This window comes from Myotis nattereri, assembly GCF_964212035.1.
Source record: "Myotis nattereri genome assembly, chromosome: 8".
Classification (NCBI taxonomy): domain Eukaryota; kingdom Metazoa; phylum Chordata; class Mammalia; order Chiroptera; family Vespertilionidae; genus Myotis; species Myotis nattereri.
In genome coordinates this window covers 36,422,920-36,448,526 of record NC_138083.1, presented here as the reverse complement: position 1 = coordinate 36,448,526, position 25,607 = coordinate 36,422,920, and the positions used below count along the sequence as shown (strand labels likewise).

The window sequence follows — 25,607 nt, the reverse complement described above, 5'->3', positions numbered from 1 at the left end:
ACCACATCACTGTTTACCACATCAGAAGCATCTAAGGAGGTTAAAAAAATACAAGACGGAAGTCTTATCATTTGGCAATTCTGATTCAATAGGCTGAGGGAGGTCCAGGAATCTGGATTATTAAGAAGATCTTTAGGCCCTAGCCAGTTTGGCTCAGTGGATAGAGCATTGGCCTGTGGACTGAGGGGTCCTGGGTTCGATTATGCTCAAGGGCATGTGCCTGGGTGGCGAACTCGATCCCCAGTAGGGGGTGTGCTGGAGGCAGCCAATCAATGATTCTTTCTCATCATTGATGTTTCTATCTCTCTCTCTCCCTCTCCCTTCCTCCCTCTCTCTCTCTCTCTCTCTCTCTCTCTCTCTCTCTCTCTCTCCATATATATATTTTTTGTTTGTTTGTTTTTAAAGAAGATATTCAGGTAATTATTTGGAGTCACCAGACCTGGACTTATAGTTGACCCCTAATTCAATGGTGAATTTGCATGAAATTTCCTCTCTCTTTTTAAAAAAATATATTTTATTGATTTTTTACAGAGAGGAAGGGAGAGGGATAGAGAGTTAGAAACATCCATGAGAGAGAAGCATCGATCAGCTGCCTCCTGCACACCCCCTATTGGGGATGTGCCCGCAACCAAGGTACATGCCCTTGACCGGAATCAAACTTGGGACCCTTCAGTCTGCAGGCCGACGCTCTACCCAGTGAGCCAAACCAGCCAGGGCTCCCCTCTCTTTCTGTAAAAAAATATATTTTTTATTGATTTCAGAGAGGAAGGGAGAAGAAGAGAGAGAGAAACATCAGTGATGAGTGGGAATCATTGTCTGGCTGCCTACTACACATTGGACCGAGCCCACAACCCAGGCATGTGCCCTTGACTGGAATCGAACCTGGGACCCTTGGGTTCACAGGCCATCACTCTATCCACTGAGCCAAATCGGTTAGGGCTCCCCTCTCTTTGAGCCTCAGTTTCCTTCTCTGTAAAATATAAGATGAAAGGGGGGAGTCAGGAGGAAGGGGAAAGTTGGTGTTAGTCCAGATAATATCGAATGTATCTTAGACTCCCTGATTCTCATTTCTCCCTTTCAAAGACAGGAGAATGGACCCTAAAAGTCAGTTTCAAGAAAAAAAGGTTTTACTAATATGGATTAAAAAACAAAACAAAAACAACTTAGCTGGGGTATAGACCAAATAAAAGTAATGAAACCCGACATGCCTGTCTTACATGGGTTTGTGTAGATCAAATAAAAATCCTGCTAATTCCTTACATGAGAACAGTATAAAACTGCTGTAGAGAATATTCCCTCACATGATCCTCACAGCTACTTGAAAAGCAGGTATTATTATCCCCATTTTAAAGATATAAGAAATCCAGAGGGAGTGGTTTGCCAAGGCCACACAGACACAGGATGGTTATGGACAAATCTGTAACCAAGCCCCACATTTCTGATATCCAGGGTAGTGTTTGTTCCACTGTGCCAATTTGGAGTGTATTTAAATAAACATGGAGAAGCCTGTGTACTAAGAATCTCTAGGAGCACTGTGAGAAGCAGAGAAGACTGCCATCCACTTTGAGCTTTAGCCTATGGTCAATATCTTGAGAACTTCCTCAAAGACTCAAAAATTCAGCCCTACCGGTTCAGCTCAGTGGATAGGGCATTGGGCTGCGAACTGAAGGGTCCCAGGTTTGATTCTGGTCAAGGGCACATACCCATCATCATTGACATTTCCATCTCTCTCTCCCTCTTCCTTCCTCTCTGAAATTAATAAAAAAATATTTTTTAAAAAATATATTTTATTGATTTTTTACAGAGAGGAAGGGAGTGGGATAGAGAGTTAGAAACATCGATGAGAGAGAAACATCGATCAGCTGCCTCCTGCACACTCCCTACTGGGGATGTGCCCGCAACCAAGGTACATGCCCTTGACCAGAATCAAACCTGGGACCCTTGAGTCCGCAGGCTGATGCTCTATCCACTGAGCCAAACCGGATAGGGCTAAAAAAATATTTTTTAAAAATTCAGGCAAGGAAGCTTGCAGATGTCTACTTTCATAGTCCTTGGCAGAGCTAGGAACACTTAGTCATCCTTTTGCTCCTACAGACTTGACCCCACTCCCCTGAAATAAGGAAAAATACAATATCCCTAACATTTTCTTCCTAAGTAAAATTCCAGCTCATAGGCAAAAATCTTGCTCCACCACATTGTGAGCTTCATAAGGACAAGCACCAAATTTCCCTTGCATATTGCTATATGCTTGGCACATAAATATAAAATTAATTTTTTCTAAACCTGCTACTGGAGCATGGCTATCTATAAGTTGGACCCTTACCTAACAGAACAAAAGTTTCACAATATTGGACTTGGCAATGATTTATTGGATATGACACCAATGACAGAAACAATAAAAGAAAAAAATAAATAAATTGGACTTCATGAAAATTTAAAATGTATACATCAAAAGACACTATCTACACAGTAAAAAGGCAACCCTCAAAATGGGAGAAGATATTTGAAAATCATATATCTCATAGGGATTACTATCCAGAATATATGAAGAATTTCTAAAACTGAACAAAAACAACAACAAAGCAACCAATTCAGCCCAGCCAATATTGCTCAGTGGTTGAACCAGGAGGTCATGGTTTGATTCCCAGTCAGGACACATGCCCAGGTTGTAGGCTCGATCCCCAGTGTGGGGTGTGTAGGAGGCAGCAGATCCAACAACTAATCCAATTCAAATGGCCAAAGGACTTAAATAGTAATTTCCCTGAAGATATAGGAATGGTCAATAAGCAGATGAAAAGATGTTCAACATTACTACTCACTGGGGAATTTCTTTTTCTTTTTCTCATTGGGGAATTTCAAATCGAGTTATATCACCTTACACATATTAGGATGATAACTATAAAAACAAAATACAGAAAATAACAAATGTTGGTGAAAATGTGAAGAAATTGGAACTCTTGTTGGTTAGGTAAAGTTGCTGTGGAAAACAGTATGGAGATTCCTCAAAAAAATTAAAAATATAATTGCCACATGATCCAATAATCCCACTTCTGGGTATATACCCAAAATAATTGAAAGCAAAGTCTCAAAGAGATATCTGTACACTCGCGTTCATAGCAGTATTATTCACAATGGCTAAAACATGGAAGCAACCCAAGTGTCCACCAACCAATGAATGGATAAGGAAAACATGGTATGGACATACAATGGAATATTACTCAGCCTTAAAAAGGAAGGAAATTCTGATACATTTTACAACATGGATGAACCTTGAGGACATCAGGCTAAGCAAAATAAGCCAGTCACAAAAAAGACAAATAGTGTATGATTCCACTTATGTGAGGTACTTAGAGCAGTTAAAATCATAGAGACAGGAAGTAGATTGGTAGGTCCCTGGGGCTGGGAGGACAAGAGAATGGGGAGTTATCCTATCTAATAATAGACAAACATGGTAATTGACTGTACCTTTGCTATGCCTCCCATTGGCTAATCAGCACGATATGCAAATTAACCACCAACAAAGATGGCGGCTAATTTGCATACTGCAGGCAGGGCAGGATAGCGCCATCCTGCCTGCCCTGCTGCCATCTGGGCCTGCTATCTGCGACCCAGGGCGGCGGGTGTCTGTGTGCGACCCGACCCAGGGCAGCCAGGCAGTGCAGCAGTGATTGGCCAGCCAGCCCGGCCTCCATCCAGGCACCCTGTGTGCGACCCGACCCAGGGCGGCCGGGCGGGGCAGCAGTGATCGGCTGGCCTGCCCGGACGTCCCATGTGGGAACCAACCTGGGGCGGCACCCCAACCCCCGGATCGGCCCTGCCGTGTGTGCGACCCAGGGAGGCGGGGCAGGCACCAAGGGATCAGGCCTGCCATCTGCCACCCGGGGAGCGGGCCTAAGCCAGCAGGTGGTTATCTCCCGAGGGGTCCCAGACTGTGAGAGGGCACAAGTGGGGCTGAGGGACACCTCTCTACCCCCTTCGCCCCCCCCCGCCAGTGCACAAATTTTTGTGCACCGGGCCTCTAGTTGTTTAATAAGTATAGTATTCAGATTTACAAAATAAAAAGAGTTCTGAAGATGGACAGTGGTGATGGCTGCACAACAATGTGATTATATTTAATACCAGTGAACTGTATACTTAAAAATGTTAAGATGGCAAATTTTATGTTATTTATATTTTAACACAAAAAAGAAAAAGTTAACAACAACAACAAACTGCTGCTAACAGCGGTTCTCAACCTGTGGGTCACCAACCTGTGTGTCGCGACCCCTTTGGGGGTCAAACGACCCTTTCACAGGGGTCTCCTAAGACCATTGGAAAACACATATATAATTACATATTGTTTTTGTGGTTAATCACTATGCTTTAATTATGTTCAATGTGTAACAATGAAAATACATCCTGCATATCAGATATTTACATTACAATTCATAACAGCAGCAAAATTACAGTTATGAAGTAGCAACGAAAATAATTTTATGGTTGGGGGTCACCACAACATGAGGAACTGTATTAAAGGGTCACGGCATTAGGAAGGTTGAGAACCACTGTGCTAGAAGCTAGTGGATTGTCTATGTAGCATGGCTAGCCATACAAATAAAATTAGGTTACTGTCAGTTTGGGATGTCACATTTGGATTCTCTGACTTAAAATACATAAGACAGTTATCCTCAAGAGAAGCTGAAACTAAAGTTCAATAAGGGGTCTGTGTTACTATTCATTCTGATAAATTTCCATGTATGAAAACATCATAGTAAAAAAGAAACAAACACTGGTTTCAAAAACGAGCCTCAGTCAAAAATCATATTCAGAAGTGCAGGTGTTGATATACTATAAAAAAGTTTCCTGCAAGCTGGGCTGGCATGGCTCAGGGATTGAACGTCGACCCATGAACCAGGAGGTCACTGTTGGATTCCAGTCAGGGCACATGCCTGGGTTGCAGGGCCAATCCCCAGTGTGGGGCATGCAGGAGGCAGCCGATCAATGATTCTCTCTCATCAATGATGTTTCTCTCTCTCTCTCTTCCCCTCTCTCTTCCTCTCTGAAATCAAGTAAATATAAATATAATGAAATATATATAATCAACCTCTGTTATGTGTTCCAGAGTGAATAACTTCAGGATCTTATTTCTTTTATCTAAATAAAAGAATGATTCTCCCAGTTAGTAAAACTATAAGCTCTGTTTTTTCTCTCTTTGAAATTTAAAGAAAAAATTAATTGAAGATCTGAAAAACAATTCCTAAAAGACTGGCTTTTCCAGAAAAGTCTAGCTATACAATGCATTGCATCTATCATGTTAAAATGTGCATTAGACGCAAATACAAAAACCATAAACAAGCCACCACTCTTCAACAATCTGAACAAACGTAAAATGCCTAAGGAACAATGTGGATGACTTGCCAAGGATAAGCTCTTTACTTTAAGCACCAATAAAAAAGAAGAAAAAGCACAAATGGATGAGTGTGATCAGTTATATGCACTGAATTGAACCTTTGGCACTAGGAATCAGAGCATTTTGTCATATAACATTAACATATATTAAACAAGTACATGGTGTCAAAGGAATAGAACCACCAGCATTCAAAAGCAGCTTTATCAACTAGGCAATAGAACACTGTACAGCAGGGGTGGGGAACGTCCAGGCTGTGGGCTGTATAAGGCCCAAGAAATCATTTGATCTGGTCCTGCCAAGGCAACTGCAGTTGGCACTTGAAATTCGATAAATCTAGGAGCTTTTTTTTTTATAGCAACATAAATTTATATTAAGTAAATTATATTAAGCGAATGATGCAGAAAAAAGGTTTCCCACCCCTGCTCTACACTATGTTTCTCCATTATCCATCAATACACTGGTAGCAACTTTGAAATAAAAAGGAAAAGAAAAAAGGAGCTGTAACCCCTTTTATTTTGTTTAAAATCAAACAGAAAACAGACATCAATTCTGTTATACACTAACATTTTCAAAGTACATCATTTGTACAAGAGAAAGACTAAGAACAGAAATGTGTTACAGAGATCCGGGAAGTCCTTCAGGACTTGTCCGCCTGGTCCCCCAATATTGCAAAATTATCTCGTGTCTTTTTCTCTCATTTGTTGTGCGGCTCCTCTTTCAGATACCGAACCCTACTCCACGCAGAACGTGGAGGGAGTCTTACTCGACATCTGGTGCCCGACGGGTAATCTGGAAGTGCAGGCCTTGCTGGAGCGAGAAAAGGAAGTTTTCACCGAAAAGGTGTGGAAAACTCACCGAGAAAAGGTGAGGGGAATTCTACTGCACGCAATGCCCAGGATCAACTACAGAAACCCAGGTTTAGAACAGCTACAAGACCATGTGGATTCCTGTAACAACGGATCCCAGAAAGCCAGCCACAAAGACAGAAGAGACAGTTCAGAGATGGAGATGATGAAGATGCCTTGCTATGCTAGCAGTCAGCAGCCGTGCATCGCTGCAGGGTGCCCAGGACCAGACCAGAAAGGACCAGACCTGCATTTTCCACCATCCAGAACCAACACTTCATTGCTGGCATGTACACACGAACTGTCGGACATTGAAACTTGGACTCAGAACTGTTGGACATTGAAATTGGGACTTGTTCTTATATTTCTAGTCTATAGATACTTGATTTTTTAAAGAAAAAATAAGGGGGAGATGCCGGAGTCCATTCATTGTCCTCACTAGCTGAGTTTATACAGAGACCCCCAAAAGCTAGTAACCTTTGAAGTCCTAGCAAAGGTCAGAACTGTGCACCACCCAGTTAATCTAGGAACCACCCAGTTAATTTAGGTAATAATAGTTGAAGCATCCCCACCTTAGTTCACTTAATTCCTTAGATACTTATGTAGATCCTTGTTGATTATTGTTAATCAGATACTCTGCCTATTCCTGGAAATCTATTGATGAGCTAATCAGATACTTTGTCTATTCCTGGAAATTGTCTGGTGATCTGTGTGTCATTGAAACCTCCTTACCCTAAGGGCTACTCCAGATCAATAAAAGATTGGAGCGGCCTGAGCATTGGTGGAAGTCCTTCAGGACTTGTCCGCCTGGTCCCCCAATATTGCAAAATTAAAAAAAGAAAAAAAAAGAAATGTGTTACAGAGATCCAAATGTAAGTGTAACTAAGTGCCTCACACAGCTTTCCACTGGTACTCAGGAGGAGCCACTTCATAGTCGCTGACATTAAAAAAGTTGCAGAATTTTTTGCCAGGTATTTTAGGAAATCATGAGACAATTCAGTAATGAAGCAAGGCTCTTCTCATCCAGAGGTGTAGAGGCTAGCATCACTCCAATGTGTACAAATAATCTCAGTAGATATACCTGGGACATGGGTGCCTCAGGGTGATCTGCGATGAATTCAGCATACAGCAGTCTTTCAAATTTGTAGAGTGTCTGAGTACCCAACATTACATTGAAGTTACTTATTCCTTTATCCCTGTCACAACTTCATTCACAGCATATTCCTTATTATATGTTTCTTTGAGATTTCTTATAATTTGCATAATCCTCCAGAATGGAATCCACATTCTTCTTGGCAGGAAGATAAAAGAGCTGTTTCTGCCAGGTAATTAAGTCCCAGTCATCAACAAGCCATGATTTTAGTTCTTCAGCAATCTTTCCTTTAATGTCAATTCTGTTCATGAATGTTTTCTTGTTTTCAACAGTAGGATCTACTCAAGCTCTTTTTAAAATATATGTATTTTTTTTTATTGATTTCAGAAAGGAAGGGAGAGGGAGAGAGATAGAAACATCAATGATGAGAATCATTGATTGGCTGCCTCCTGCACGCCCCCTACTGGGGATGGAGCCCACAACCTGGGCATGTGCCCTTACTGGGGCTCGAACCATGACCTCCTGGTTCATAGGTTGACTCTCAACCACTGAGCCACACCAGCTGGACCTGACTGGTTTTTTTAGGTTCTTGCTGTTTCTGCAAGTTAGTATCCATGTATTTGAGTACTCTGCTTTCTGGAACCCATTCTTCCCAATTTTCATTCCAACCTCTATAATGTATAAAGTATTTCACTTGTTTGTCCCTTTTGGCAACCTTTACACCCTTTGCTTCACAAAAAAGAGGACCATGAAAGCATAGCACTCTCTCACCCTCCTGGAATTTAGGCTTCGCATCCTGATTTGGAGCCATTTATAGGGATATCGTTTGGCCTCCTCCTTCTCCCACCACTCGAAAATTAGACAATCCACCAGTCCAGGAGGAAATGGTGAGTTTAATCCTCCTCCTCATTATTGCCTGCTCCAGCCCTACCTTGGCCCTTTTAGGCATTCTTCTTCTCTGTGAGGCCTCCCTATAAGGAAAGTCATAGATGTGCTTCTGGGAGTCTGGGAGGACAATGAAGGACTGGCTATTCATTACCTGTTTGCAAACACTGATATGGAGCAGGCGGATCGGCACTCAGACATGGTGGATAAACTTGGCCAAGCTAAGCTTGAAGACCTTTTTTTTTTAAAAAAAAATCCTTGATCTTTAGGATCAGGATGTAATCCAGTTCATGTTGCCCTTGTCCAGCACCTGGATGCAAATGAGTCACTGTAGCAGTGTGTTGCCTTCAAATGGAGGCATGCATCAGCAGCTCCTGAGCAGCTTTATGATCTTGGGCAGAGTCATGTTATCTGCCAGACTTCACGTTTGTTCCACAGCCCATACTTGACAATCAGCTTCAGCTCTTGGCCAAGGTGAGATCTGAAGGGTCTCTGTGGGGGTCACTTAGGTTTTGCCACAAACCCAGCTCTGGACCACTTGTATGTTGGCTCCACTCTCCTGTCTGCATCTAAGAACCGGCTGCAGTAACTGAGAAAAAGCTGTACGTTACTTGTAACTTTTCTATACATTTAAGAAATGTTTCAAAACTTTAAAGATTGATAATTTAGATTAGGAAAGGCTCATAGAAAGTGTCCAAATACTTAGTTTAAATTTTATTCTGTAGGTTAAAAAAAGCCAGAGAGGCTTCTAGACTAAAGGCCCCTCCTCCACCTTAGAAATTTTTACCTACTAAAATCCCAAGTAATGGTGGAACAGAAAAGAATGATCTTTGCCAGAGTGGCCACCCAACAATCAATGCCACTGCTTGCTAAATCACAAAAGGAAGGAAATAAGAAGCTAGTCATTACTTCCATAAGCTTAAAGTCTTTAATTAGAGAGATCTAAACCACCCACCCTCTAAAGTCAATCATGGGAAACAGTGATCAAGAACAAGAAAATGCAGGAGTAGGAAATCATCAAAGGAATGAAAAAAGAAATAACTTAAGTATGGTCAATCATGAAGTACTTCCTAGAAAAGATGGATTTTGAACCAGGTTTGAAAAAAAAGAGTCTAAGTATTCATCAGAAGAAAAAAGGGTATTTTGGAAAGAATAGAAAAGTCATATATGGCTGCCAGTCTTGAATCCCTCTGCCTAACAATGTCCTTGGACATATGTGATATGTATGAGTGTTATTAGCACCACCTCACAGTAGTAACTCTTTTCAATGTGCTTTTTATCTTTCATCTCAGTTAATTCTTAGAGCAATCTTTTGAGATTGGCAGGATAAGATCTGCAATCCCCATTTGAAAGGTTGGGAAACTGAGGCTCAGAAGCATATTCTCAGATGCTGAAGGTCCCAAAGCAGAGGTTAGCACCTCTGCTTGCAGATGCAGATCTTCAGGCTAAACTCTCTATATGATCAAGAGAGTGATCTTTTCAAAATGTAACTCTGATATGTCATACCTTTACTTGAAATTCTTCATTGGCTCCCTAGCATTTGTTATAGCTGTAATTTTACATCTCTATGTATAAAACACAAATTCCTGATCCTTCCCCAAAGTTTCTACTCCTAGGTTCTCCAACTCAACTCATGGAAATTCAATTTTTCCAGTTGCACAAACAAAAACGCCTTTAAGATATTCTTGACTCCATTCTCTTATACCCCATATCAAGTTCATTAGCAAATCCTACTGGCGCTGCCTACAAAATATTCCAAAAGCTGACTACTTTTCATGACCTCTACCATTATCTTCATTATCATATATTTTCTGAACTATTGTCAGTGCCTCCTTACTGGTTCCCTTGCTAATGCCTCTGCCCCACCCACTATTCTCAAGGTAGGATACAGATGATATATAATAGTAAAAAAAAAAGTTTAATGAATACATGAATGAGAACATCTCAGCTAAGGAAAGGATGCTATTTCTTTGAGGTTTGCTCTTAAATGTTTTGGGGTTTTTTAACTCTCAACCGAGGATATTTTCTCCATTGATTTCCAGAAGGGAGGGAGGAGTGGAGGAGAGACACACACACAAATTGATTGGCTGCCTGCCTCCCACACGTGCCCCCACCGGGGCCTCTTGGTCTGTGGGTCAATGCTCTAACCACTGAGGCATGTGGCCAGGGCTCTTAAATATTTTTAGCCTTATAAATTATCGTTATAAAATGTGCTTGACATTTCTAAAGCCAGCCCTAAACCCTCTAAGTAAACTTCTAGGTAGACAAGTGACATATTGTCAAAGAAGCTAATGCTATGAGTAGAAGCATAGTATCTACAACAAAGCACGTAGGTGTTCTTCTGTCCAGAACAAGTTATATCAGCTATGTGACTCTAGCTAAGTCACATCGACTCTCTAAACCTTAAGTTTCTCTGCCCTGGCCAGTGTGGCTCAGTTGGTTGGAGCATCATCCCATACACCAAAAGGGGGCGAGTTTGATTCCTAGTCAGAGCACATAACCAGGTTGGGGGTTTAATCCCTGGTCCAGTCAGGCATGTGCGGGAGGCAACCGATCAATGTTTCTGTGTGTGTGTGTGTGTCTCTCTCATATTAATTTAAAATTTTAAAAAAATATTTTAAAAAACAAACAACAAAACCCTCAAGTTCCTCATCTATCAAGTGTTAGTGTGAAACATACCAGGTTCTAAAAAACAAATATACAAGTACAACATAGTGACATAGTTTATTATTAGAATAAATAGAAAATTCTTAGGTATTATGTGAAATTGTAAACTGAATGGTAGAGTGTGACTGTCAACAGGGCTAATGTAATCTTAGATATGTAAAGTCAGAGCAAAAATGGTAATAGTTCTCATTCCAAGTCAAACCACAGCTAGAATACTTAATGAGAGATATTGGCCAACTAGAGTATGTCTAGAGGAGACTGACATGGATGATGAAGGAGTTGTTAAAACAACACTGGACTAGATCAGGGATTTTCAAACTGAGCTTTGCAAATCCCTAGAGGTTCCACACACATACCTCCCAGGGACCCAGTGACAGGTGAAGAAACAATAGAATGGGTCTCTGGTTCTCCCACCCATGCTTCAACCAGGATTAGCTCTGCTCTTACCTGTTTTAGGTGTGGGCCTTGGCATAGTGATAAAAGTAGCTAACACACTGCTAAGCACTAAACTCTTTACACAGATTACTGTAATTATTCCTCACAACAATATATGTCTTAGGAACTGTTATTATTCTAATTTTACAGATGGAAAAACTGAGGTTAAAAAAGGTAAGGCCCAACCAGCAAGTGTAAGGATTGAAACCCAAGCAGAGTCCAAAGTCTGTTCCTATTAATCACTATATATTGTTGTATTATATCAATACAAAATCCATGCACTGGAGGGGGGGTTCCTCAGCCCGGCCTGCCCCCTTTCACAGTCCGGGAGCCCTCAGGGGCGGGAGGCAACCCGGTGATCAGGGGAAGGCAACACTCCATCACACCTCTGCTGCTCCCACTGCCTGCAGCACAAGTCTCGGCCAGCCCTGGATACCTGAGCCTCAGGCGGCCCTAAGCGGCTGGGAGCCACCATTTGAGGCTTGCCTGTGCCTTGGGCTGGCCTTGGGCGGCTGGGGGGCTGAGGGGACTGGGGGACACTGGAGGCAGGCAGGGCAGAGGGGACTTGGTGCTGCCATCTTTGAGGGCGGGGCAGTCAATTAGCATATTCCCGCTTTATTACATAGGATATCATATACAATATTATATTTGAATAAAAGGAATATAATGCTTAAAAATGAAAATTATTAGATGATCTTCAAGGCATCTTCTATATTTAAATTACTATAATTCTATACCATCAGCCTGGCAAAAGGATATAACTGCCCTCAAATACCTGAAGGAATGTCTATGGGGCTGGAGGGAATAGGATTATTTATGTGGCACCAGGACATAGAACTAAGACCAAGGGAAGAGAACAGAATGGGCGGAAAGTTATGGAGAGGAGATATATCTATAAGAACCTTGTAACAGAACTGCCTAACAATGGGACAGGTAGTGAGCAAACTCTGTGGCCTTGATAGTGGTCCAGAATCTGAATGATCACTTGTGGGGATTGTTGGAGGATGGAGATAATTGGGACTACAATTCCTGCTTTGTATAGGAAGTGGACTAAATGACTCAAAAGACAGCAACCAAGAGTCTCAAATTCTCAGTGGTTCAAGGTATCAGACACTGGGGATCATTACCAGTGCCCAGTCTCTCCCATACCAAATCCAGGAAAATGGGGGAGGCCCATCCCCAGCTTCATGCTTTCTGTACTTACTGTTATAAATGTGAGTCTGCCCTAAGGCAAGAACCAATAGTCCCACCTGACTACCTGCTATCTTCAAAGGTCAGGAGCCCAGCCTGGCCAGTGTGGCTCAGTGGTTGAGTGACGACCTATGAACCAGGAGGTCATGGTTTGATTCCTGATCAGGACACATACCCGGGTTTTGGCTTAATCCCCAGTAGGGGGCATGCAGGAGGCAGCTGATCAGTGATTCTCTCTCATCATTGATGTTTCTCTCTCCCTCTCCCTTCCTCTCTGAAGTCAATAAAAAAAATATTTTTAAAGAAGGGTAGTAGTTCAGTACTGGGTTCCTCCCCTTCCTCCAGCATCTCCACTACAGTTCCCTACATTTGTGACAGAAATTCTGAAAGTCACTGCCAGAAATAACTTGAGCAAGTATCCTGTACACACACACACACACACACACACACACACACAGTTTATAGGTGGGGAAAAGAGGGCTCAGAAAAGAGCATTATCTTAAGTCATTCTCCTCATTAAATATTTACTGAATACACTGATATAAAAAGTCAGATTAGCCACAAACTCAGGTAGCTGACATGGAGCTCGGGACACTGAATCAAGTCTCAAGTCAGTCTCCACTTATTATACATGTATAATTACAAATGTTAGTGTGTATATAATAATAATAATAATAATAATAATAATAAGATATTATTATTATAAGATATTATTATTATTACTATACATTTGTTATTTATATCCCACTTGTTTCTAAAAAGTGATTATTCATTTGGATAGCACAGCCTACTTATCTCATTTTCATTACTTTAGGGAGTGGTTCTTTAAGGCGTCAAAGGTCATGAAACTCAGGGAAGCAGATTAGAGATGCATCTTAAACAAGAAATCATCCAGCCCTCCTCCACAATCTGCCCACCTGATTCAAATGGAGAAAGACTGTTCCCAGTAACAGTTATTTCCCCACATATCTCCCAATAGCTTAAAATGCTTATGCTACCGGCAACAGTATTGCCCCAGGAAAGGGGATGAAACTCTCTTCCTTAGCTCCTTCACCACAAACCTTCTAAAATCCTCCCTTTCTTTCACTATTTCAACAGAAGCCTGGCCTGCCTACTGAGTCACCATAAAGTCACTACTGGTTACAACAGAATTTCTAAAGCCACTTCCTCTTCAGAAACAATCATAGAATTCTGAAATATGAGAGCTGGAAGGAACTTTGCAGTGTATCTATAGTTCATCTCTTACCACTCCCACAAAAGGAAGGCTCAGAGAGGGAAAGAGAATGGTCTGATTTGAGTGTACTTCCTTATCAAGTATATTTTAATCAGTAAATACAGTGTTGTGAAACCACTGAAGATATAGATGGAGGACAGAAACGTTCCTCCATTCCCATATCACTGAAATGAACTTCAGGATAGACCTAGATAATTAAGAGTCTTTGTATATGAATGCTAGGACAATATACTCTAGGACTCTGGATTTCTATGCTACCTTGACAATCTACTCCTTGTCAGAACATGGGTTTGGCTCACCTTCCCAACCATCCTCACCTTTTCAAATACACACACTCACACATAACCCATAGGAATCTGGAGAGTTTTAAATATCACACTCTGGAATTCAAGGTCAGGAGCACAGAGATCCTGAGAGCAGAGCTTATATCATAAGGTCACTCCTAAAGTCACCTACTTCACAGAAGCTCCAGTTTCTAAGGAAGGTTTGCATAATATTCAGAACTGTGGAGAGACTGCAATCATTTCAGTTGAGGATGAAGGGTGAGATGGCGCAAAGATAATAACAGCCACAGGCAATTGAAAGCAAACAATGAAAAGAATGAACTATACTAAATTTCTTGGGCTTTGGAGATGAAAGTCCTTTATTGGAAAAACCTAGATATTGAGCAGCTGTTAAAATCATCAAAATAATAACCATTAACCCCTCTTTACACCCTCTCCCCATAAATCCTTTCATTAATCCCTCAAACTCCCTACTGTACACTGGTTTCCCTTTAACTAGCCAACCCCCACTCCTTAAGCTACCCCTGATATCCTTCACTGACTATCTCCCCTTAGATGACTCATTCCAATAACTTTTTTCACAGATCACCTTCTCACACATATACACATAAATCCCCACTAACACCTCTACCTGCCATACTAGGAGGAAGAAAGTGAAAGCCTGAAATCAAAATCTTGTTTGGAGGTCAAATTTAGCTCTTGGATCAGATAAATGTGTGCCTTTGAAAAAGGTAAAGTGTTATATAAACTAAAGGGATCCTTGACTTTTCTCTTTTTTTCTCCCCCTGTCTGCCCACTATCTACACACCCAGTTACTTATATTGGTTTCTTTCCTCCAAATTATTCTAAAATTTCATCTTTCCATTCCATTCCCACCAGCAGTATCCCAGTTTAGGCAAATCTACCCTGACTAACAAATTCCCAGCTCTCTGACTTCACACTCCCACTTCCACATGTATCCAAATTAATCTTCTTTTTTTTTTTAATATATTTTATTGATTTTTTACAGAGAGGAAGGGAGAGAGATAGAGAGTTAGAAACATCGATGAGAGAGAATCATCGATCAGCTGCCTCCTGCACATCTCCTACTGGGGATATGCCTGCAACCCAGGTACATGCCCTTGACCGGAATCGAACCTGGGACCTCTCAGTCCGCAGGCCGACGCTCTATCCACTGAGCCAAACCGGTTTCGGCCAAATTAATCTTCTTAAGCCCAACTGTGACCACATCATTACCTGCATAAAATCTTTTCAGAGGTCCCCAAAAATAGTCAAGATCTCCAATTCCTGGACCTCATCCACTGTTGAAAACAACCTTGATTCATTCCTCTTTCTCTCACTACCTACACCCAATCTAAGCAGCTTCCATGGGTTCTTCACCCAAAATAGACACAGATTTGTACTAATAACCTTCAAGCTACTACTATGATGGTTTAAATCACCACCATTGCCCACCTTGATTTTTATAGTAGCCCCCCTAATTGGTCTCCCTGCTTCTACTCTTGTCCTATTCTCAACACAAAAAAATCTATTATTGCCCTTCTAGTCTCAACACAGCCTATTCTCAACATAAAAGACAAATTCTAAATGTAATTCAAATTATTGCCTCATCTATACTCAAGATTGTCCAGCAGCCCCCATTTTGAGTGAATAAAACCCCAAAATCTATATTGACTTTCAAGATTCTACTTGATCTAGTGTCCTGCCGACCTCATCCCTTACTCTCTTTTTGTCTAGCTCACACGTCCTCAGCTACACGGACTTTCCAGGTACTCCTCAAACATACCAGGCAGCAGCATACTCCCACATCTGGACCTTTACACTTACTCTTCTGTGACCTGAAATATTTCTTCTTTCCAATCCAACTATCTGCATAGCACACTTCATTTCCTTCAGATCTCTGCTCAAAGGTCACCTTTATCAGAGTTCTTCCCTTATCAATCCCTATTCTTCATTCTCATTCTCTTTTCCCTTATGCTACTCTGTTTTTCTATAGCATTTATCACTACCTGTCATTTACTGGTTTATTGTTTACTGTTTATCTTCTCAAACTGGAATATAACTTTCATGAGGGCAGGGACTGTGTTGGTTTGCTCAGAATGGTGCCTGGTATAGAGTAAGTTCTCAGTAAGTATTTATTGAATGAATAAATTATTCCCTGAATCAACCCTTTACTCCAGAGAGACTAGGACTTCTCACTGTTCCAATAATAATAATGGTAGCTAATTTTATTGAGTACTTTCAATGTACCAGGAGTTGGACACATGAGCTTATTTGTTTTTATCTTATTCAATTGACAACTTCATGAGATTAAAAAAAAACACCTATTTTTATCCACATTTAAAGTTGAGAAAACTGAGACTCGAAAGGTTAAGTAACTTGTACACAATCATACAGTTAGTGGCAGAAATAGATTCAAATTAAATTAGTTTGACACCAAAATCCATCCTCCTAACTTTTGTTATACTGCCTGCCTACATGCTTTCTCCCTTCTGTGAACTACTTTAACTTTTTGCAGTTTGGCCCATAATTGCTTGAGGCTGTTTTATATAGGCCTATTCTTCTCAAACAGAATTCCATGAGACCAGGGTCTGAGCCATTTAAACCTGATAACACATTTTCTCTGATATTTTTAAGACAGTTAATTTAAATTTAATTTATGTCTAACATGACTAATTCCTCTTTTCATTGTCAAAGCCAAGTGTTTAACAACTAGAACAGTGGTTCTCAACCTTCCTAATGCCGCGACCCTTTAATACAGTTCCTCATGTTGTGGTGACCCAATTTCATTGTTACAAATAGAACATAATTAAAGCATAGTGATTAATCACAAAAACAATATGTAATTATATATGTGTTTTCCAATGGTCTTAGGTGACCCCTGTGAAAGGGTTGTTCAACCCCCAAAGGGGTCGCGACCCACAGGTTGAGAACTACTGAACTAGAATAAGGAAGTAGTATCTTATGGTGAAAAGAGTAGTTGACTAAGAGTGAGAATATCTGATTAGTCTCAGCTCTATCTCTAAGCAATATATAATCCTCAAGCAAATCACTTAGCCTTTCTGGCCTTAATCTACCCATCTATAAAGAGAGTTGGCCAAATGAACTCTAAATTGCTTCAAGTTTTAAAAATACCATTATTCAATGAACATTTACAATGTATCAAGCTAAAAGTAAAAGGCCAAATTCTTCATTAATATGATTCTATTTTGGCTAATTAGAGTAGTTTCCTAAGAGCACTATTTCCTTTGAGGTTTATTTCAATATACTAGTATGTATGAGACATGCCCCTAAACAAGGAATGAGCTACAAATGTGGTTAGCTAATGACACTACAGCTATCTAAATGACACAGTACAGGTTGAAAATAAAGTCATATTATGGCTCCATAAGAAGTATATCAACTGGAGTAAATCACTGAAAATCTGACATTGTAAAAAACATTAATAAAAATTAGAGCAGGTAGAAGGTGGGCTCCAAGGCGAAGAACTTTAGAGGAAAAGGAAGGCTTCCTAGAATATAAAGGATATTATAGAGTGTTTGAAAAACATTGAATATATGATAAAGGTAAGTTGTGAAAGAAAAATGGCAGGCAATTTTAACTTCAGAAAAAAACAAAAATTTGTACATAAAAGGAAATGCAATCATAATATTACTCTTATGTAAACATTGATTTTTAAATTAACTTAAAAACAGAGCTATAATTATATTATAAAATGAAAAAAATTGGAGGAGTATACAAGAATTAAGTTCTCATCTACCATAATAGGAAGTCAACACTTTCTAGGAACCAAGATGGTGGCATATGAAAACACTGGTACTCACTGCCTCCCACAACCACATCGAAATTACAACTAAAATACAGAACAACCATCATTCAGAACCAACTGAAAACTGGCTGAATGGAAGTCCTACAAGTAGAGAAGTAAAGAAGAAAGTGCATTGAGACTGGTACAAGGAGTGAAGGTAAGGAACGAACTGGTCCGACACCCATATATGGCATTTCTTTAATTAGGAGGGATAACTCCAAGGCCTCCTGTGAGAAGCAAGGAGTCCCAGCCCTATACCAGACCCCCAGCCCAGGGTTATAGAGCTGGGAAGAGAAGTCCCTGTAACTTCAGGCTATAAAAACCAGCAGGGATTGTGGCAGAGTGACACAGAGGCTGTGGTAGTCCCAGGTGTTCTTCTTAAAGAGCAGGCACACAAACATACATTGTCCTGATTCCTCTGAGCTTCAGCACCAGGTGGCAGCTTTGGAGAAATCCAGGGACATACAGGGAGGAACTGGACTGTTTGGCATCAGGACAGGAACTTGGGGGTGGCTTTCTCCCAAATAGGGGTGCTTTCAGGGATCATTGTTCCTATGTTTGAACCTCCCCCATTGCAGAGCTGACTGGAAGCCATATCTGAGTTTCCATCAGCAATGGCCCACACTGTTGGCTCCACTCTGTTGATTCCCTGAGACTCCACCCCATCCAATTTGCAGCCCTACCCAAGCTGTTTGCAGCTGCTTTTCCATATGAATGGCCTGTCTTGGTTCATGCTTCAGACTTTTCTAAAACCTCTTAAACAAGCAGCAGTTGGAGTCAGTGTACTTCAAAGCTATCAATAAAAGGCCTACAACCCAGCACTAGTACCAGACTGCCTTGCCTCACAACTGGGCCTTGCCTGGGCACTTCCAATCCAATACAAATAGCAGCAATCTGCAGATCTCTCTATAGCTCCTGCTAGGTGGCACCAGGCAATGGCTGACTTTGCACCTCCCAGGAGGGCCCAGAGCCAGTGACCCAGTAGACAGCTTTAGACCATACCAGATTACAACTCTACATGTCCACAAACAACCCACTCAAGGAGCAGGCTCAGTGAGCACCAAAGCCCCACTAAGCAAGTCCTGCTACATAGGGGTATCTCCTGCATAGCAGCTCTTCCATTGTAGACGCAGCTGGTCCTCACAGCCAATTGGCCTGTAGGCCAATTCCTCCCAGTGACACCAGTCAAGGCTCAACTATAACAAAACTGTGTACACAGCCCACACAGGGGTACACCTACAGTGCCCAGCTCAGGTGACTGGGAAGGCTGAGCCACTGGATCCTACAGGACACCTAATATACAAGGCTACTCTACCAATTCTAGGAAACATAATAGCTCTACCTAATATATATATAAACAAACACAGGAAGCAGCCAAAATGTGGAGACAAAGAAACATGTTACAAATGAAAGAAATGGAAACAAGCAAGCTACTAGATACAGAGTTCAAAACAATGGTTATATGGTTATTTAAGGATCTTCATGAGAGCTTCAAGGATCTTTAGTGATATTTTCAAGGAGCTTAGTGAGAATGTCAAAGACATAAAAAAAGACTAGTCAGAAATTAAGCATACACTAACTAAAATAAAGAATAATTTACAGGGATTTAACAATAGAGTAGAGTTTTTGGAGAATCAAATCAACATTTGAAATATGAGGAAACAAAAAACACCCCATCAGAAGAGCAAAAATAAAAATGAATTAAAAAATAAAGCCGAAACTGGTTTAGCTCAGTGGATAGAGCGTCGGCCTGCGGACTGAAGGGTCCCAGGTTCGATTCTGGTCAAGGGCATGTACCTGGGATGCGGGCACATCCCCAGTGGGAGATGTGCAGGAGGCAGCTGATCGATGTTTCTCTCTCATCGATGTTTCTAACTCTCTATCTCTCTCCCTTCCTCTCTGTAAAAAATCAATAAAATATATATTTTTTTAAAAATGAAGATAGTGTAAGGAGCTTCTGGGACAACTTCAAGTGTACCAACATTCACATTATGAGGGTACCAGAAGGAGAAGAGAGAGAGCAAGATATTGAAAACCTATTTGAAAAAAAAAAAAATTTAAAAAGGAAAGGAAACCTATTTGAAGAAACAATGACAGAAAATCTCTCTTACCTGGTGAAAGAAACAGACTTACAAGTCCAGGCATCACAGAGAGTCCCAAACAAGGGGAACTCAAAGAGGCTCACACCAAGACACATCATACTTAAAATGCCAAGGGTTAAAGATAAAATCTTAAAAGCAGCAAGAGAAAAGAGTTACTTACCTGCAAGAGAGCGCCTAAATGACTGTCAGCTGATTTCTCAACAAAAACTTTGTAGGCAAGAAGGGAGTGGCAAGAAATATTCAAAGTGATGAATAGCAAGGACCTACAACCAAGATTACTCTACCCATCAAAATTATCATTTAGCATTGAAGGCCAGATAAAGAGCTTCACAGACAAGAAAAAGCTAAAGGAGTTCATCACTACCAAACCAGTAATACATGTAATTTTGAAGGGTATTCTTGAAGAAGAAAAAGGAGGAGGAGGAGGAAGAGGAGGAGGAGGAGGAGAAAGAAAATATATATGAACAATAAAATGTCAATAAATACATATCTATCAACAATTGAATCTAAAAATAAAAATATACAAACAAGAAATCTAATGAACAAAATAAACTTATGAATAAGATAGAATCAGAGGCATGGAAAATGGAACAGACAAATGAATCTCAGAGGAAGGGGGTGGGATTTAAAATCTGTAAATTTTAAAGATTTAAAATAAGAAAAATACTTTCTAAAGAAAAGATGAAGATATGGCAATATAGCATATTGTATAAAATATGGAGGTAACAAAAGGAAGTAACCACATATCTTGCATATTTGTACTTTACTTTCTTATAACAAATGTAATTTATTTGTAGTTTGCTTTTGCTTTGCCATGAACATAAAAGAATTGAATAATAATGGCCCATATGGAACTTGTCTCCCATTCTTCTACCCCTGTATCCATAACACCTACATAGGGCTAAGTACCCAATGACTTTAACAAGTCTTGCTGGTTGAATGACCATTGTAAAAATGGAGTGAAGATGTCTTGTTATGGAGTTGCAGAATTTTGCACTGAAAGTAAATTTAGAGATAATCTAATCCAGTACTTCCTAAATTGGTGTTCCATGAAATATTTCTTCTTCTTCTTTTAAATATGTTTTTATTTATTTCAGAGAGAGGAAGGGAGAGGGAGAGTTAGAAACATCAATGTTGCAAGAGAATCATTGATCAGCTGCCTCCTGCATGCTCCCTACTGGGGATTGAGCCTGCAACTGGGGCATGTACCCTGACTGGGAATGGAACCGTGACCTCCTTGTTCATGGGTCAATGCTCAGTCACTGAACCACACCGGCTGGGCAATATTTCTTATTATGATATTAATAGCATGCTGCCATAAATGGTTGGGGCTCAAATAAATGTGGGAATCTCATGTTAACAAAGTTAATCAGATGTGCGTACTGTGGGGCTTCTTGGAGACTTTACTATATCTCTAGTAATCAGTGATTCCTGGAGCATTCTTTGGAAAACACTGATCTAGTCTACTCTCCTCATCTTACAAATAGGGAAAGAGAGGCTCTCTGGAGCCTGTTCAGGTATGGATGGTGAGAAACTAGAAAGGACCTCAGGATTCTGGAGCACCATGTACCTGCATTATTTCAAACCCGGGGCAGGGGGTGGGGTGGGAGTCAGACACGAGCATCTCCTGTGCAGATCTTTAAAGGTTTTCTGATCCTTAAGAAACCTAAGAAGTGGGCTCAAGTGTTGGCTGGAGCTATAGAAAATTTAAACAGATATAGACCATGAGTTTCAGTGGCATAGTGATCCCAAATTGAGCAATGGCAATGTGATTATACACTCATTCACATTTGTACAGTGTTTTCTAATAAATAAATAAGTATTTCACCTTTTATTTGATTCTCATAACTATCTAAGGAGAAAGATAAGGATGGGATTATTAACCCCATTTTATGACAGAGAAAACTGACTCTCAGAGAGTTCCCTGTACTTATACAGCAGGTGAGTGGCAGAGTTAGAATGAGAATCTAAATTTCCTGTCTCTCAGATTAGGGCTCACTATATCAAATAAACTGGGCAAATTTTGACCGAGTACAAATTTAATTCTTTAATGACACATTCAGTCTGCTCCAACTGGCTCAAAAATAGGATCAGTTCTCAAAGTGCTCATAGATGGTGGCAGAAGCAACATCCCAATTACTGGAATTATAAGGTCCTATTTGGGTTCAGTATATTAGTACTTCTAATAGAGTTATGTTGCCAGGAAGAGGGGCTCATAGAAAATTCCTGCTGGGGAGGCAGCATGGCCTATTTTTACAAGCAAGGAGTCAGATAGACTTGGTTTTTAATCCTGGCTCTACCACTTATTCTATGATCTTATTCAATGTGCAACCCTTCTGTGCTTCATTTCTTCACTTGTAAAGTGGAGCTAACAATATATATTTTGCAAAGCTGTTGAGAGACTAACGAAAGGAATTAGAGGGATAGGATAGTGTCATGGTCAAACCTGTAAGCTCTGGAATTATCCTACCTGGGTTTGAATCTCAGCCCACTTCTTGCTAGCTGTATAACTTTGGATAAGTCACTTATTAATGTCTCAGAAGTTCAGTTTTCACATATGTGAAATGACAAAAATAAATAGTGCATTCTTGGTTGTTGTGAGCATCAAATGAGATATTTGTTAAGAACTTGAACACAGAGAGAGCGCTCTTTCCCTTTCCTCCTAAGAGCAGAGCTGTCTAGAAGGGCCTTCTCACAGCTGTGCATCTTCACAGCCATGCTGCGTCCTAGTTGAACTATAGCATGCTTGAACTCTTCCGTAGCTGGGCTATATCACAACGGAGCTGTTTGCGCTCTAAGGCAGAAAAAGGAAACCTGAATTTCTAGAGTTAAGTTTACTGATTTCAGAATAGATAGGCTTCAAGGGTTCTTCTAGCTTTGAGATTATTTGACTCTGAAATTTCTGTTCAGTGCTCATGGTTGATTCAAGTTCTTTATGTTTTCTGACACAAATATTTCTCTCACCCTTCATTCTTCTTAGTGGTACATAGCCACTGGCCAAATTCTCCTTCACTGTCATAGACATCTGCATCAGATATTCAATTTGGCAAATATTCCTAATTGCAGAGATGATGGCCTAACGAAAATGTCAGCAACAGCATAGGAACTGCCCCCATATTGATGCACAGCCAGGGGCCACGCAGGCAATCATTGTGTCTCCGGGTGTCATTTACAGAATGTCCTGGGGGAGAGTATTGGTACCCTTACTGATATCCCCAGACATTCTGGTTAATGACATGTCTGTTTCATCTGGAAGTTTTTAAGGAATTACACAGTTTACTTTTTGCCTTGTTACTTTCCCCCTCCGACTGTTCTTCACTGACCAGAGACTTCATTTCATCCAGTTCTTCCTCCCATCCCATCCCTCCTTAAAAATAACTTTTGTGTGCTGCTGATTTCAAGTAAATTAAGTTCTAATTGAAATAATTTCCCCCCTATGGTTTGAATGCTCAGCCAGCTTGACACTCTCAAGGAGAATTTGCTTTTTCAATTGTTGTTAATCAAAATAAATCCCTAAATAAGTCATGAGTCATTGTTATCAGCGAGTGTGTACATATCCCTGAACTTTTCGGGGGCAGAAAAAAGGATTGAGAATCTGTTTAAAAGATTCTTGAAGAAACAGCCTTAGTTTTTTTTTTCCTTTGGAAAACAATGCTGTGAGTGACCTGCTCTCTCATTGTATCCTCATTTCCTGGAACACGGTGCACCTGTTTTTACTATTAAGCTCTTTAACGTGACTATGTAGTTATTGAAAGATTATAATGAGTTCTGTTCTGTTCTCAATGCTTTTTTTCTCTTAAAAGTTTAGTTTTCTAAAATATAAAATTCCCTGGTTTACTTTCTCTTTGACACTTGTCATTTGCTCTGAAATTTGTCAGAGTGCTTTGAAAACAGTAAATGGCTGTACTAATCTAAGGGGATATTTTTATTACTGGCTGGTTGGTTGACGCTGGCAGAAACACCAGTGAAGGTTGAATCGTCTTCTCCATTTGTTCATATAAAAACTCCTTGCTAGTTCATGGACATAGGTGGTATTTGTAGAATCTTTTACTTGGAGATTCTGATGCACTTACCAGATAGTAACAGCACTTTCTTGGGGTTGGGCGAAGGAGATTGTATAGTTCTCCTTGTCAAATCTATGACACTTGTTACTAACATGTTGGATTTCCAAGCTCATGAGGATTTATTAACGTTTATCCCCTTTGTGTTACATTATGTCATGAATCCATGTTTTCTCAGATATGCAGCCCGTTAACAGGTAATTATTTGACCTGATTCCTACAATCATTTAATCTCAAATATTTAAGAGTTGATGAGCTAATTTTAATATATTAGAATGGGATTTTCCTACATTTCAACTTTTTTTCACGTAATTGATCATTTATTCTGGGATGTCAATCGTTTCTTCTTCCTGCTCAAGTGGGATTGACTTATGTTTCTGTCTTCCAGTTTAAGGATAGTCCATAGTTCACGCAGCTTTTATGTGGTCCTTCTAAAATTGTAGGAACTAATTAATGACAAACATGCTGGGTCGAGTCTTAGGATTAGTCATAGATGGTTCAGATGTGTGTAGGTGTTACCATTGTCCACCTAGTAGATCGTGTAGGAGAATACAGAATGTCATTAATGGCAGTAGAGGATGCAAGAGCCCATTTAGGTTAGAAGTCAAACAACACTAGCAACCTCTTAATATGTCGTACCATGGAGAGCTGCCCCACTTTTACTTGGTTAAGTCATTGCAAGGTTATCTGTGGCCCTTTGGTTACTTTTTTTCTTTGTATTTTCTAACCTTTTTTCCATTTTGTTGTTCATTCGATTAACATTTTTTTTTAGAAGGCTGGTAGATAAGAGAGAAAGTATAAAACTAAAGCATTCAATATAGCTTTTAGGAATTAGTGACTGAAAACATGACAGCTAGAGGAACCTGTAGAACAACACTTGGGATATAATCAGCAAAATCCAGACTGTTAGAGATTATATCGGACCTGGCTTCGTCACAAATATATGACAGAAAAAGGCGGGAAAGTCTTTAAATCACAAGAAATTTAAGACATCTATTAGCTAAATATAATGTGTGGACTTTCTGATTTAAACATATCAGCTATTAAAAAAAAGATTCCTGGAAACTAAGATGGCGGCATAGATAAACACCGGGGAAATTGTTGCCTCACACAACAATTGAAAAATACCGCAAAGGACAGAGCAAACATCATCCAGAACAACAGGAAGCCTGGCTGAGTGTAAATTCTACAACTAGAAGGAAAGAAAAGCACACTGAGAGCCAGAGGAGCTGCTGAGGTGAAGTGCAGAGGTACAGCGGCTCACGCTCGCGGAAAGGGGGTGGCACCTGAGGACGCGGCTGTTTTTTTTAAATCACAAGCTCCCGACTGCTCTGAACTCCGGTTCCGGGAAGTCTCTGGGGACCCAGGACTCATACGGGGAGAAGCTGGTCTGTCGGGCAGCGGGCGAACTTGAGTGCGGCTTTCCCTCAGAGGTGCTTGCAGCAATTATCGGGTCACTGAGACGCGCGATGCTGGGCGCGCGATGCTGGGCGCGGAGAATCAGCCATAGCTGCTTTCTCCGCCCTTTGACTCCCTGAGACCCCGCCCCACCCAGGCTGCGGCAGAGGCTTTTGCATGTGAATGTACCTAACTGCAGCCGAGCCAGGCAGACC

General features: G+C 40.6%; 1 protein-coding gene and 1 pseudogene across 3 annotated transcripts in view; both read right to left on the bottom strand.

The window, feature by feature from the left end:
* Positions 1 to 25,607, bottom strand: part of ACSS2 (acyl-CoA synthetase short chain family member 2) — a 67,408-nt gene that overhangs the window by 30,540 nt on the left and 11,261 nt on the right. The window lies entirely within an intron of this gene.
* On the bottom strand, positions 7,031 to 7,636 carry LOC308523618 (mortality factor 4-like protein 1; annotated as a pseudogene). Its single transcript has one exon. The product of its transcript is annotated as a mortality factor 4-like protein 1 (transcript).